This window comes from Camelus bactrianus, chromosome 17, assembly GCF_048773025.1.
Source record: "Camelus bactrianus isolate YW-2024 breed Bactrian camel chromosome 17, ASM4877302v1, whole genome shotgun sequence".
In the NCBI taxonomy this organism is placed as follows: domain Eukaryota; kingdom Metazoa; phylum Chordata; class Mammalia; order Artiodactyla; family Camelidae; genus Camelus; species Camelus bactrianus.
This window is the reverse complement of record NC_133555.1, coordinates 13,345,840-13,359,609: the sequence shown is the minus strand read 5'-3', so window position 1 is coordinate 13,359,609 and position 13,770 is coordinate 13,345,840. Positions and strand designations below refer to the sequence as shown.

The window sequence follows — 13,770 nt, the reverse complement described above, 5'->3', positions numbered from 1 at the left end:
CCTAGTAACACAAATTTGTAAAAACAAACAAACAAATTAAAAGAACAATTTGGCAGTATGTACCGAAGTTTATAAGAAGCCCAAAAATATACTCTACAAATATAATTAAGAAAATTGTGTTTCTTACAAGTTATATTAAACCATAAAGAGAAGAAACATTAGTATAATGCAAATTTTAAAAGTCGTCATTTTCAAATGCAGATAGCATTTTACAGTGATAGGATATCAGAATGACAAATTCTGGGGTTCATACCCCCGTAGTCATTATTCTGACCTATATAAACCTTGCACCTATTTGCATATGTTGATTTTCTGGGAAAAATCTATAATAGCTTTCATCAGAATCTCAAAGCTGCCCATATGCCCAATTCTGCATTTACACAGGGGACTGGAAACTTCACTGAACCTCAGTTTATTCGTCACTCTTAGAAGTCCTGGTCTAGCCATTCCTACATTTAATTCAAGAAGATACTGAGGTCCAAAAAATAAGTTTCACAAAGTCACCATGCTGGTTATAGCATATGATTAAAGTGTATAGATACAGCATAGTTTCTTATTTATATTTATATCCTTATATCTGCATATCTTTCTATACTTAAATACATACGTATATATACACACACACGTGTTCATATATGTTAAAGCAGGCAGATAACTAGATGAGTAGAGAAAGGGAGCACGGGCTAAATGGCAGGAAACCATCCATCCTGTGAACAACAGGGGGTCCTTGGGCAAAGAAAAACAAGACCCTCCAGACTGATCAGAAATCACACATTTTGTGTTGACAAATGTCCTGGAGGCAGATGTCCTGGAGGTGGAAAGAGGTAGGGATTCCCAGCATCCAAATGTAAGCTTTTGTTCATTATGCCCTCATTACAATAAAATTAACCTTGCAGATAATAAGTAACTCTCATGCGCTGACACCATGACACTTCACACATCCAGGCTAAATACGGACAAAAATCCTTCCTCCCCTCAGGAAGGTGGAGCTGGGATGGAAATCAGGAAATATGACCCGAAATCCCACGCTCCCCAATGAACATTCTGCCCATTCATATCCACACTCCATATAACCAGCTTGCCAAAGAAACCTAAGAGCACCTACTCCCAAGTCTGCCCTCCCTCCCCCTCAGAGCGTACTATTACTTAGCAAGTCCTCACTTTACTTTCTTGACCTCCATGTCTCCTTTCTGAATTCTTTCCGCGATGAGACAAGAACCTACTCCTTAGTAACATGCATATATATAACCTCTATAACGTTCCTTGATGTTTGTTCTCTTATGTTTGTCACTGTGCACAGTTAACATCCCTAAGATACCTAGTGTAGTATCATTATTCTCTACAATGAGCTCAGAGAATGGGACTCGCCCAAGGTCACATCACTTACCTGCAGTGATAAAGTCAAAGGGTAGCTTCCAATATTCTAGGTAACTATGCATCCAGTATTTCCAATTTCAAAGCCTGGCTTTCGAGTTGTCTGATCTAGTAAGCCCCTCAACAGTCGTGTTTTTCATATATAGTGAAAGGGAAGGAAAGAGTAAGAAAATTATAATTAAAATAACAAGGAACACAATAGGTTCTTGCCAAATGGCTGGTGGACACTTAAAAAAGAAATATAAATATTTCTAAAATATAATGATCATCATCTGTGCAAACAAATAAGATAATGGCTATGATTGTCAATATGGAAACACCCATAACTGCTTATAAAAATATAAATCCCATATAATTTATGTTATAGATTTTTTATAAAATATCTTAACGTCTTGACTACTATGTGTATCACAAATTATAGAAAAAACAGCTTTTGAGTATGAACTACTGAGTCTTTAATTCTTACCAGAATCTCACCTCTTTGTGTTCTGCTACTAAAAGTAAAGCTTCTCTAACAGCCATCACCACCTCCTCCATCAAAACCATCAGGTCAAAAATGGTCATTGCCTGCAGCCTTTCTCAGAAAAATGTCTGGGAGTCATTATAATTTAAACAAGTGGCGGAGAATTCTGTGGACTGATTTATCATTGTAGCCACTGCTGGGCTTTCCTTGAATGGGAGGTTCTCCATTTTTTAGAGTTTGAGGATTTTCAGGAAACTAATGTGACCCAGGAGATCTTAGCCTCCTTCAAGGATTTCAGGACCCTTACACTTTCTTTGAGACAATGGACAAATGATCATAATGTTCATGGCCCCATCCATTAAAAATTCTTATTTGTCTTTATTCTTTTTCCTTATAAAAGTCTCCCTTTCTATGCCAGCCTTGGTGGAATCAGACGACACACAGAAAACAACTAATTGCTCGCACAACTCCCTGTTGTATAGTTCACTTCACTGGAACACACATTATCCTGGGATCCTGCAGATGGCTGGACACATGGTATCTGAAATGTTATTTATACTGGAACTAGTAACAATGACTGCACTTGCCTAATATTAAAAATGCATATTCTAAATCAAACAAGGTCCACGATCATCACTCTTAGGCTGCATGCGCTGCAGTACCAAAGTAACAATCATTCACTTCATTTCCCACCTGTCAACAACTAAAATACATATATAAACATCCCTATGCAGTATTAATAGTGACAGGGTGTTAATAATCAATGATAAAACACGTTAGCTATTTTTCTTTCCCCTCAAAATATCTCAGTGGTTTAGACTATGAAGCTCAGTATAGCTGATGGAAAGAACGGCACTCGTGTTACACGCCAACACCGATCACACAGTAGTGGCTATCGGGAGAGCTGCAGGGGGAAAGCAGGCACCTTGAGGTTGGCTACCATGGGGTGCCAGAATCGATTAACAATGTCTGCCATGGACAGAGGAACAGGCAGTGGCAGCATATACACTGTGCATCTGCCTTGCCTGGGTGTGTGGTTACTAACCCTAGGGTTTAAGAGTCATAGATTCCTGGATTTAGTTCCTGGCATCGCCACTTACCCTTTAAATAAATAAGTGACCTGGAGGGATTTATTTAATCTCTCAGAATCTTTATCACTCAGTTTCATCAACTGTAATTGAGGAAATCTCTCTCTTCCTCTCTCCCTCCCTCCGTCTATGCCTTGATGGGTATGATTTTTAAATGCATGTAACATGGTACCTGGCATACAGCTGGATATTTAATAAAGTTAGGTACTACTATTACTACTGCTACTAATGGTATTTTTTAAAAAAGAATATATTGTCAGGTTCATCACAAACTGAAGAAGTAACTAGTCATCAGAGACATTAAGAATTCTTAGCCATCCCTTATCCATCTCCCTAACTCTCAAAAATCATGTCTTTCAAGCAGTTCTAAAACTGAATACCCGAAGCATAATCTTTACAGGAGATACTGCGCACAGTGGAGAGTGAGCTGACCTTTGAAACGTCACGGCCTCAGGGGCATCCAGCATTGTAGCCAGTGCTATTGGGCCAATCGCACGACTGGGTTTCAAATACTTTCTTCACCGTCCTCACCAGCGTGTCATAAGATTTAATTGTGATACTGCAAGCAAAGGTGATTTCTAAATCAAAAAGTATACGTATACGCAAAAATAGGGACTTTTACTGTAATTTAAAAACTCACAAAGGAATACGACTCCTCCATTTGCCCCCCGAGATTACCACTGTTAATATCTTATCATCCTTATTTCAGAATATAGTATTACTTATTTGAACAGAACTTCTTAATTCCTTTGGTTGGAATCTCTTATATCCAAGGGTGATGAATTTATGCTCTCAATAAATCCCATCAACTACTTTCACACAGAGTTAAGAACAGATAGGAAAGCTACGTGGTTGCAGTGTGTGGTGAAATGGTGGGGTTCTCCAAGAAGGTGGGTAACGGCCAAGTGACTTCAGAACTAGCTTAAAAGGGTCACAGCAAAAGGCTGTTTAGTCTCGGAGCTGTCAACATGAATCCCAGGTGGGTGACAATTTTGTTGGGCTCAGTCACATGGAAAGAGGGTCTAGGAGCAAAGTCAGGCTCGGAACCCAGTAAAGTCCATTTCTGTGAAAGCGATCTTAATTATACTGTTTTCCAAAGTGGCCTGAGTAGCTTCCTTCTACCAGAAGAACTCATTTCCCATTTCTTTAAGGCAAAATGAGATTAGTATCATGCCTTTAACACTCTGTGATGTAAAATAATAAATAAATTTAAAAGCCTTGTGACACTCCCCTTGCTAACATCTGCTCCTCTCTGGTTGTTACTAAAAGGAGCTGCGTATCGTAGCCTCAGTGCCCTCCTACTGTTTACGCTCCATTTGCAGATGGCAGAAGGAAGTTTATCTGGAGTGCACAGTCTGTGCATATCATTGTGAGGAATTATTTCAGCTGGGAAAGCAGTGTCAAAAAAAAGACCGTGACTTTTGGTGCCAAAAATAAGTATTTATCACTTAAAATGCTCAAAGAGAAGTCAGAGCCTTGCCATCCGTCTCAGGGCACACACGTCAGACGGCTGGGCTGAATGTGCAGCCTCATCATGCGCTGTTCCTCCTGGTGAAGCATCTGACTTGGACGCTTTGCTTCTCACCAGGAAACGATTTTGATTGTGTTCCTGCAGGTGAAAAGACCCCTGCAAGCCTGCCTCTATTTCTCCCCCAATAATCACACTTAACCGTGGATTGATTCGAGCAGCGGCTTCCTTCCTGTGACCACCAAGACCATCATTTCTCAAAGAGGCTTCCCTGGGGCACTGGAGTTTTGTGTTATGTTTTTTCTGAGCGGTGGGTGGACGGAGGAAACAAGAGGCTTCTGTGATCAAAGGAGGGTGAAACTACAGTAAACTGTGTCCCTTCTTAGAGACTCGAAAAAGCTGTTCAGGACTGAGGAAATGGAGGATGGAGGCCCGTTTAACCCAGCGTTTCACAAATGTGTTTGTCCTCAGAACTCTATCCAAGAATGGCTATTAACGTCGTGCGGGGCAGGGTGAAAAACACAGTTTGGGAAATAATGACTTAATTATTTCCCTTCCAGCTCTTAACGTGCTGCTTTCTCTGTCTCTCTCTCTCCATCCCTCCATCTCCCGCTGTTTCCTACTGTAAACTTAGATTTAGTTATATTCTAGTTGACATTAGGCTGTCTGGTTCTCCCCAAAGAGGAAGTAAGAAATCATTTCCTACTGTTTATGTTCACAAAATGCACCTTTTGAATCCATTACCAAATTACTGATTTTGATTTTGACTGTGTCCCTGGGGGACTATCTGGAAAACTTAAAGAGAATATTGTTCTCTGTGCTAACACGTGGCATGGCACTTCTCTAGATAAATGTAAGAAAAAATACTGAATGAACTCTCAGAACATGTTTTCTTCCTCACAGATTGAGCCTGTACAAGGTTTAAATGTGACACAAGACCATGGACAAATTTTCTGCAAGACCTAAAACCTAGGAAAGGGTCTGGAATAACACCAACCAGTGCATTTGTGAGAGCAGGCAGAAAGTCGGATATGAGAAGAAAAAAGGGGGTGGGGCCATGTGGCAGGAAATCATACATCTTGTGAACAAATGGGGTCCTTGGGCAGACAAAGAAAAGCAAAAACCTCTGGGGGCTGACAGAAAGTCATGTTTTGTGTTGACAAGTGTCCCCTAGAGGCAGATAAAGAAAGGTGGGAAAATGCAGGAATCTCCAGCATCCAAATGTAACCTTTGCTCATTATGCCCTCATTACAATAAAATAAGCCTTGCAGATAAGAAGTACCATACACGCACTGATGCCGTGACACTTCTGATCAAGACTAAATAAGGACAAAAATCCTTCCTCCCCTCAGGGAAATGGAGCTGGGCTGAAAAGAGGAAATACGACTCTAACCCCTCCCTCCTCAATGAATATCCCACCCATTCAGTTTTACACTCCACATACCCAGCTTGCCGAAAACTCTCAGAGCAGCTACTCACCTGAGTCTGCCCTCTCTCCCCTTGAGAGCATACTATCACTTAAAATATCCTCACTTTGCTTTCTTGACCTCTGTGTGTTTCATTTCTGAATTATTTCTGCAATGAGATAGAACCTATCCTCTGGTAACTCAATACTTAAGAGCTCAGGTTATAGATCCAGAGAGAATTGGTATCACCTTTATACCTTTATGTTTGCTAATCATGTAATCTTGGACAAATTATTAATTTCTTCTGACATCCTGAATAACACTGAGGATTAAATGAGATAAAGAATATAAAAGTGTTTTGCTCAGTGTCTGCTAACAAAGCCCATTTAAACAGTAGCTATTGTTTTTATTCTATCACTGAGGATATGAATTGAGGAGGGGGCTAAAATGTCCACTGAAGCTGGTCCCACCTGCATCACTAATGCCCATGCTGCTGGTAGTGGTGTGAAATTTGGACTTAGTATTAAAACTCACCCTTTTCATTTATTTACTTTCTCTCCTGACCCTTTTGGAAGTTTCACAGATCACCTGGCAGAATCATTTCTGGTACTAAGCTATTGTTAATTGTGCAAATAACCTGAGTATTTATTTTTTACTGAGCTGAATAGCCTTAATAAAGGAGGAGGGTGTTAAAGGGGAATCAAGTCTACGAGTTATCAGATGCCAGATATCTAAGGGTGCTGCCAAAGAGCCTACCTGATTGAACTTGCAAGCTCTAGATGGCCGAGAACCAGAGATAAGCCTCAGATACAGCTCGCCAGCGTTGAGGACTGGGCTGGAAGTGCATCTCCCTTCGTCCCAGAGGAAGCAACTCCAACAGGATCATTCAGAGACCTTGGAATGGGTTCCCTGAGGTTGAAAGAGCACCACAGCCTAGTTTTTGACTTCTGCCTGAGATCTGAAGAGCAGGAGACAGATAACTTAGGGCTGAAGAAGACAAAGCCACTTTGGAATCACCTTGCATTACAAGTGCCTGTTCGGGACAAAGGACGGGCTGGTCTTTGCCGGGGTCCTCGTGAGGACCATGAGGGAGTGAGAGTTCTCATGGGACAGAGTGTCAGGGGTTAGTGATCAAACTTTGTCCAAGAAGAACCTCCTGTAGGAGAAACACCACCAGCAGAGAAGAGGTGGCAGTGGACTTGTGGATTCTCAAGGATCTGCTACAGAAGTAAGTGACCAACAGACATGAAAATCTATCTGCCAAAGTCAGTGGAGCTGGAGGAGAGAGTTCCCCAAGCAAAGGAGAGGGCTGGTCTCTGAAGAACCAAAATTATCCTCGAGGAGAGGAAGACTCTGTAACACACATCTACCAGACTTAGAGGTGGAGAAAAAAAGATGCAAACCAGATACGCTACATGCACACATGTGGCCACACGTCCTCTACCCAGATCCCATGTGCTGGCTTCCTTTAAAATCAAGACTTTCCGGGTCTAGACATCCTAGTTTCCAAACCAAAGATGTGTCTTGTAGCTTAAAGGACTCTGAAAATATTAAAATAGATCAGAAGTCAGAGAACTGCCTAACTTCTCATCCAGAGACAGGGAGAGACTTTCTTCCACTGAACAAAGGGACGGAAGAGGACTAAAAGAAACTGCCTTATTAATAATAATAGTAGTTCTTTAACTGGTCCGAGGCACAACTCTAAGCACTGTGCCCACATTCAGTGATCCCAACAACAATTGAGATATGTTTTTTGTTTGTTTATTTTAATTTTCAGGGGTGAAACAGTTGAGAACCTGTCACTCAGCTGCTACAAAACAGCAAACTGAAACTGGGGTCAAAACCTACATGATTCTAAACCAGTTCTTCTCAGGATATCACAAACCCAAGCTCAACTTTCTTCTAAATAGCACATATCACCCTGGAGACAATCCCAATCATTTTAATTCACAAACCTTTTGATGAGAACATTATAGGCCTATTCAATCATATCCGTTGCTCTCTAGAGTAAAGGTAGTTTAAATTTTCTAATGTATCTTATAAAAATCACTTGAAACTGACTTGGCATGATAACTGGGTTTTTAGGGCTACAGAAGATGCTGAACAACAAGAAATTTTATTAAAATACTTAGAATTGGATTAGAAAAGAAATGCTCTTGAGGACACCTTCCTAAAAGGAAGGCAGGACTCCCCAGTCTGATCACGTATTTCTCTATTTTACCATTTCCAATGATAGGAGCAGAAACCAAAACAGCGGCAGTCACGAGGGGAGAAGGGAGGACAGTCTGCAGAGCCAATTAATTGAAGACTCTCAGAGGACTTTGACAAATTTTTGTTTCATTCAAGTTTCCTTCATCAAATGTAAAATAAATCTGGACTGAGTGAGAGAGAGAGACCGTTCTAAGGGATTTTTACAAGGGTGCTGAGTGGGACTACAGCAAGAGAGGGGATGCTGTGATCACAGGACCAGCCAGTGTCCCAGAGGTTAGGCAAAAGCAATGTTTCTTAAGGACAAGGAAACACGGCTGGGAAGGACCAGTGCAAGTAGGCAGGGTAGGACCACTCACTGGAGAAACAGAACCAGGCATGGCTTTCTTGACATAAGAGAAGCCATTTCTGGCCTAAGCAGTTTTGTGGTCTAAGCCTGGCCACAGTGCTCGTCCTGGAAAAGGTCTCAGTAATAATGGTCTTAAGAGAACAAAAAGATAAGCTTATCAAGCAAGAGAAGTAACAATAGTAAAGTTAATAAATCAGTTGTAAAGACTCCCAGTTCTATTTCACTGGCAAAGACTAGCCTAAAGCCCAGTCTTGAGCCATTTTGCTGAATTTAAATCCACCCTCAGGGCTCAACTACCAGATCAACGGGAACCTAAGGGATGATGCTGTTGACCTTTTCTGACCCTTGTGACTTGTATCAGCTAAAGCCTGGACTCTGCCTGCTCCCCAAGCCCCTTCATGAATATGCACGTACACTTAGCTTCAAACGGCCCCAGTTCGGGGGTAGGGGAGACACTGCTTTGGGAAACAGTCCCAGTGTTCTCGTTACTTGCTGCCAGGAATGACTCCTCGCGTCTCCTGACCTTTGACTTGGTTGTGTCTTCTGAGTGGACACCCACCCAGAGGGGAACCCAGTTTTGGGGCAATGCCAGGCTTGGGGAAGTGGGACCAGTGAGGACCACATTTTGTCCTACTGTCAGCCCACTGCCTTGTTCCCTGGATGGGTCTTTAAGGAGGGGCTCTGTGCTGGCTCTGTGCAAGGGCGGGTCAGAATCAGAGTCCTGGGGGAGGGAGAAAAGATGAGTTAAATTTGGTCAACAAATATCCTATTATCTTACTCAATGGGAACAAAACATTCAGCTCCTCATTTAAGACTGGGAACTTGGAGAATGTCTGTAGCCCTGTTATATGTAAACAGAGGTGGAGGGAGGGGGAGGGGGGAGGGGGGGAGGAGGCGGCTTGATTTGTATCAAAGTCGTTTGAGCAAAGGTACCTCTTTGCAGTAAGCCATTCTCCAGGACACAAAAGGCAGGGGCATTTCTCAGTTCTGGCTGTTTTCCAGGAACAAACGGCTGAGGTAAAATCCAACCCCGTCCCTGTAAATGTCTCTGTGTATAGGGAAGAGCCAACCTACGTTATAGAGGCAAAAGTGACTATTTCAGTAAAGATCTGCAACTCATTTTCAAAAATCATCCAACTGTCAGCTGTATTTAATGCTACAATTCAGCAGTATTAATGTGGGGCCCCGCTCACAGTAATTGGTTTCCTTATCTTCTCTGAACTTTGATAGATACAGTACAAATATCAGTTCCTGTTTACTGATTTACTCATGCCAAACACTGACCAGAGCTTCACGTCTTCGTCAATCCTCCCGGCCTCACCACTTTTGTTACTGAGATAGGAGGGAAGGGGGCAGGGCACAGCCGGTCAAGGAATGACGCAGCAATTAACATCAAAATGGTGGAAGATTCAGCTCCCAGGAGGCCTTGAGGCTCAAGAGGGTGGGAGCTTTGCCTTCTAGTAGACCTTGCGCTTCATTATACATCCATTGTAATGTATCAGCATGGTGAATACCACGCCCACAAGTGCCATGGCAGTCCCAAGGCTAGCTACAAAAGGTCAAAGAGTGGGCAATGGCCAACTTCCTGGAAATCCCAGACCCTTTCCCAGGGTAGTTGGAACGGTATATGAAGCATATGAAGCTACCGAGCCCATAAAAACTGGCAACACAGCGCCTCGTGGCTGCCTCTCACTCCCTCCTCTTCGGAGATGGCCTGCACTCTTGTCTATGGAGTGTGTAACTACTTTTACTCTAATCTGAGCACCCAGCCTCCACACCTCGTGGCCTTTCTCTTGCCTTCTGAAACAGCCTACACGCTATGCAGCATGTATCTGTCTCTCAACTGTGGCTTGCTGTTGAATGCTTTCCTGCGTGAAGCCAAGGACCCACATTTGGTGGGGCACGTCCCGGGGACTCAGCTGAGGCCTGGGACACGGCCTTCCTCACGCCTCACATCTGTTTTCCTGCATCATTACTGTTATCAGAACTATTGTAAATAGTGCTGCTATGAACATTGGGGTGCAGGTGTCATCCTGAAGTAGAACTATTTTCAAATATGGAAAATTACACTTACTGAGGCCCTAGGTCCCACAACCAGTTTTGTAACCCCAGGTCATGTGAGCCCCTGCCCTTAAATGCTACCCCTTACTGTGACCCAAAGAGAGTGTGGGAGGGCTTTGTCTCTTGGGTCCTGGGTCCTCTGAAACAGCTCTTATTTTAATTTAAGTCCCTGCCCATGGGTGTCTCAGTCAGCTAGGGCTTCTGTAATAAAATACTACAGACTGAATGGCTTAAACAAGAAAAACTGGTTTCTCACAGTTCTGGAGGCTGGAAAAGTCCAAACGCAGGGTGCTGGCTTATTCAGATCCTGGTGTGGGCGCTCTTTCTGGCTTGTGGATGGCAGCTTTCTCCCCACATCGGTGACCTCTAATAACTATTTTGGCTTCTAAGTTAAATTTTCTTTTTCTCCCTATGATTTAAGAGACACTGTTTAGGTGTGGATCTCCATGCCAAGGCTAAATAAATCGCAAGATTCCAAATGCAAAAGTAACTCAAAAAAGAAAGTATTTAGACAATCATTTGTTGTACCTTATTTGGCTAAGGGGATACACCTGCCTCGAGAAAGAAATAATTGGTCAAGGAAATGCCAAATCATAAGTGTAGAAAAGGGAATTTGCTAGCAAAGCAATTCCCAACATAATGTGAAATACACAGACAGGTAAATGTGAGGGGGAGACATGATTTAGCTTTCTTGTGAATACAGCAAACATGAAATGTAAGTCAGAGTTGACTTTAAAATTCCTGATCAAAGGACTAGCTGATACTCACCATATCTATCTTTTCTCCACCCACACTCTATTTTCACATTCTGGACAGTCTGACGGGACTCCAGCGTTTTCTTTGGTTCTCTTATTAACATAATAACCACTACAGTTATTTGATAGATTTCTCTGCAATGGAAAAATAGATTAATTTTTGCCATAATTATTGAGTCTTTATTGTCAGTAATTGCTCACAATTATCCTCTAACAGCTGCCAAACGTATCTGAGTGAGTGCATAGTCCCAGAACGACAGACACAAACGCTGGTTATTGGTTCAATTAGCGAGAAAGCAGAGTTCCTTGCCTTCCGTGATATTTTCGTCTCCCCAGGTAGTTAGGGAGGATGCCACGAGACTGCTTACTGCTACACAGCCCGTGCTCATCATTATCCCAGTCCCTCTGGGCTCAGAAGTTTTTATATAGTTAATAGTTTTTCAGGTTTCTTGAGATATTTAACCTATATTTAGTTACTCACATTCCAAACCTCCATCTAAGACACTCTCATTTTCAGGGCACTCCACTTTATGCCAGAGTGTGTTCCTAACACCCTAATATGAAGTAAAACTTCATAATTCAAGACTCATCCTGATAAACCGGGTTTCTCATTTATCATCTAAAGAAGGTAATAGCAGTTGAAAAAAGCATAAGTGCTGTTTAAAATGTACACAGCTAGCTACGAAATCAAGTTCATTTCTGAACATATTTTTGGGGAAGAGAAGGGTGTTGCACAAATTAAAAATTTTTTATGCTTTACATCACACTATTTCAAAGGTACATAAATCACATTCGTGTAAAATACAAACACATTAATTGTTTAATTATGTTAGATTAAAAAGTTTTTAGTAAGTCATAAAACTCATAGATACAAAAACAAGCTTAAGTGAAAATGTAGAATAAATTACACAAAACTTGAATGCTAGTGCTTAATCAGAGAATAAAATACAAGTACCTTACGAACGCTACACTGAAGAATGTCTTTTATGCCAAAAGGAAGCCCAACGAACTCCAGCAGGAATAAAATAAAGTCTTCTTTTGTTTCCATCATTCTCCAGAAGCTTCCATTTGCAACAATAAATGTTGGTTGTATCTCCTTTTCCTTTCTCATCTGTTCATTTCATTTTGCTTATTTTTCTCTTTTCCGTCCTCTACTACAATTTGATGCTCAAGACATAAATACCTTCTTAAACTTCTGCCACTTACTGAGACCCAAAAGACCTACTTCTACTTGCAGTTACACTCCCGAGTGTGCTAATGTTCTAGCTTCCAAACTGAAACATCACTAGTTGACTAAGGGGCCAAAGGTGGTACTTATCAAAAAACCCACATACCACTGTGGAACCCTGGAACCAACGCCTGCCTCAGATCTAACTACAGCTAATAACATGGCCATCTAGGGCTACGACAGCTAATAACATGGCCATCTAGGGCTACGACAGCAAATAGATTTCAGTTGTTGTAAAGTTTAGGTTGAGAAGGAGTCTGTGTGGGCATTCTCTACAAGATTCAGAGGTAGTGCTCATGTGAAGAGTCCATGATTGGTAAGTGATGCTCGTCATGGTATGGATGGGAGAGTCTAGGCACATCCATCATTTTAATTAATGCCTTGTTTCATGTTTGAAGCATCCCTGACTTGGGTGTTAAGTAGGCAGATCACACCTAATGCATAAAGACTGGGACATTTGCTGAAGTCCTGGGCAACTGCCTAGGAAATACTTGGAGATCAACCTCTAGCTGTTAACCACCAAGACATGGAATGCTGCTGCTAAAGACTCAAGCCACCAACACAGACCTCTGTACCGCTCAGCCTCATCCAGAAGTCTAGTCACCACCGGCTGGACTACTTGGAGCCTCAACTCTCTCTGTTCCCCAAATCTGGATACTTTTCCTGGGAATTTTGCTAAAAGCTAAAAGATCACTCACTCCCCAGGATCCATAGGGATTTCTTTCTACTGAGAGAGCAGAGTGATGCGGTAGAAACAGCACTGGACAGAGTCAGGACATCTGGGTTCCAAGCCCAGCTTTGCTGCTACAAAGGTTAGTGAATGTCAGGCAAGTCATTCAACCTTTATGGGCACTGTGTTTTCACACATAAAATGCTGATGATAACAGCAGTCCGATCTATCCTATGATACTGCGTGAATAATTCAAGTCAGGGGAGGAAGCTGGTTACATTGAGGAGGGAGTGACTAAGACGGGGAGATGGTACTCAAAGATACGATTTGTACTTACTGCTACCAAGTTTTGGATTCCACTATTATTTCAGCAGTATCTTGTAGTAACCTATAATAAAAAAGAATATGGAAATGAATATATGGCTGCATATGTATGACTGAACTATTATGCTATCTGCCAGATATTGGCCCAACATTGTAAACTGACTATACTTCATTTAAAAAATAATAATAATTTAAAATTACAAAACAATGTGCAGAGATGACAGCAACTGACAATACTTCCTAGTATAAATTTATTATTCTATTTAAGCTGCATTGAAACAGTACAGGCAAGAGATGCCTCTTTTAATCTTTCAGGCATAAAAGAGCTAGAGATTCCTATCAGAGGTCTGCAAACTACTGCTCCTGGGCCAAGTCA

General features: G+C 41.8%; 1 long non-coding RNA gene across 1 annotated transcript; it reads right to left on the bottom strand.

Moving 5' to 3' along the window:
* Nucleotides 1-10,680: 10,680 nt before the first annotated feature.
* On the bottom strand, nucleotides 10,681-12,804 carry LOC141573765 (uncharacterized). The gene is made up of 3 exons (XR_012499883.1): nucleotides 12,128-12,804; nucleotides 11,186-11,307; nucleotides 10,681-10,826 (listed from the first exon to the last, which is right to left on the bottom strand). It is a non-coding gene; the product is annotated as an uncharacterized LOC141573765 (long non-coding RNA).
* Between the last annotated feature and the right edge of the window lie 966 nt (nucleotides 12,805-13,770).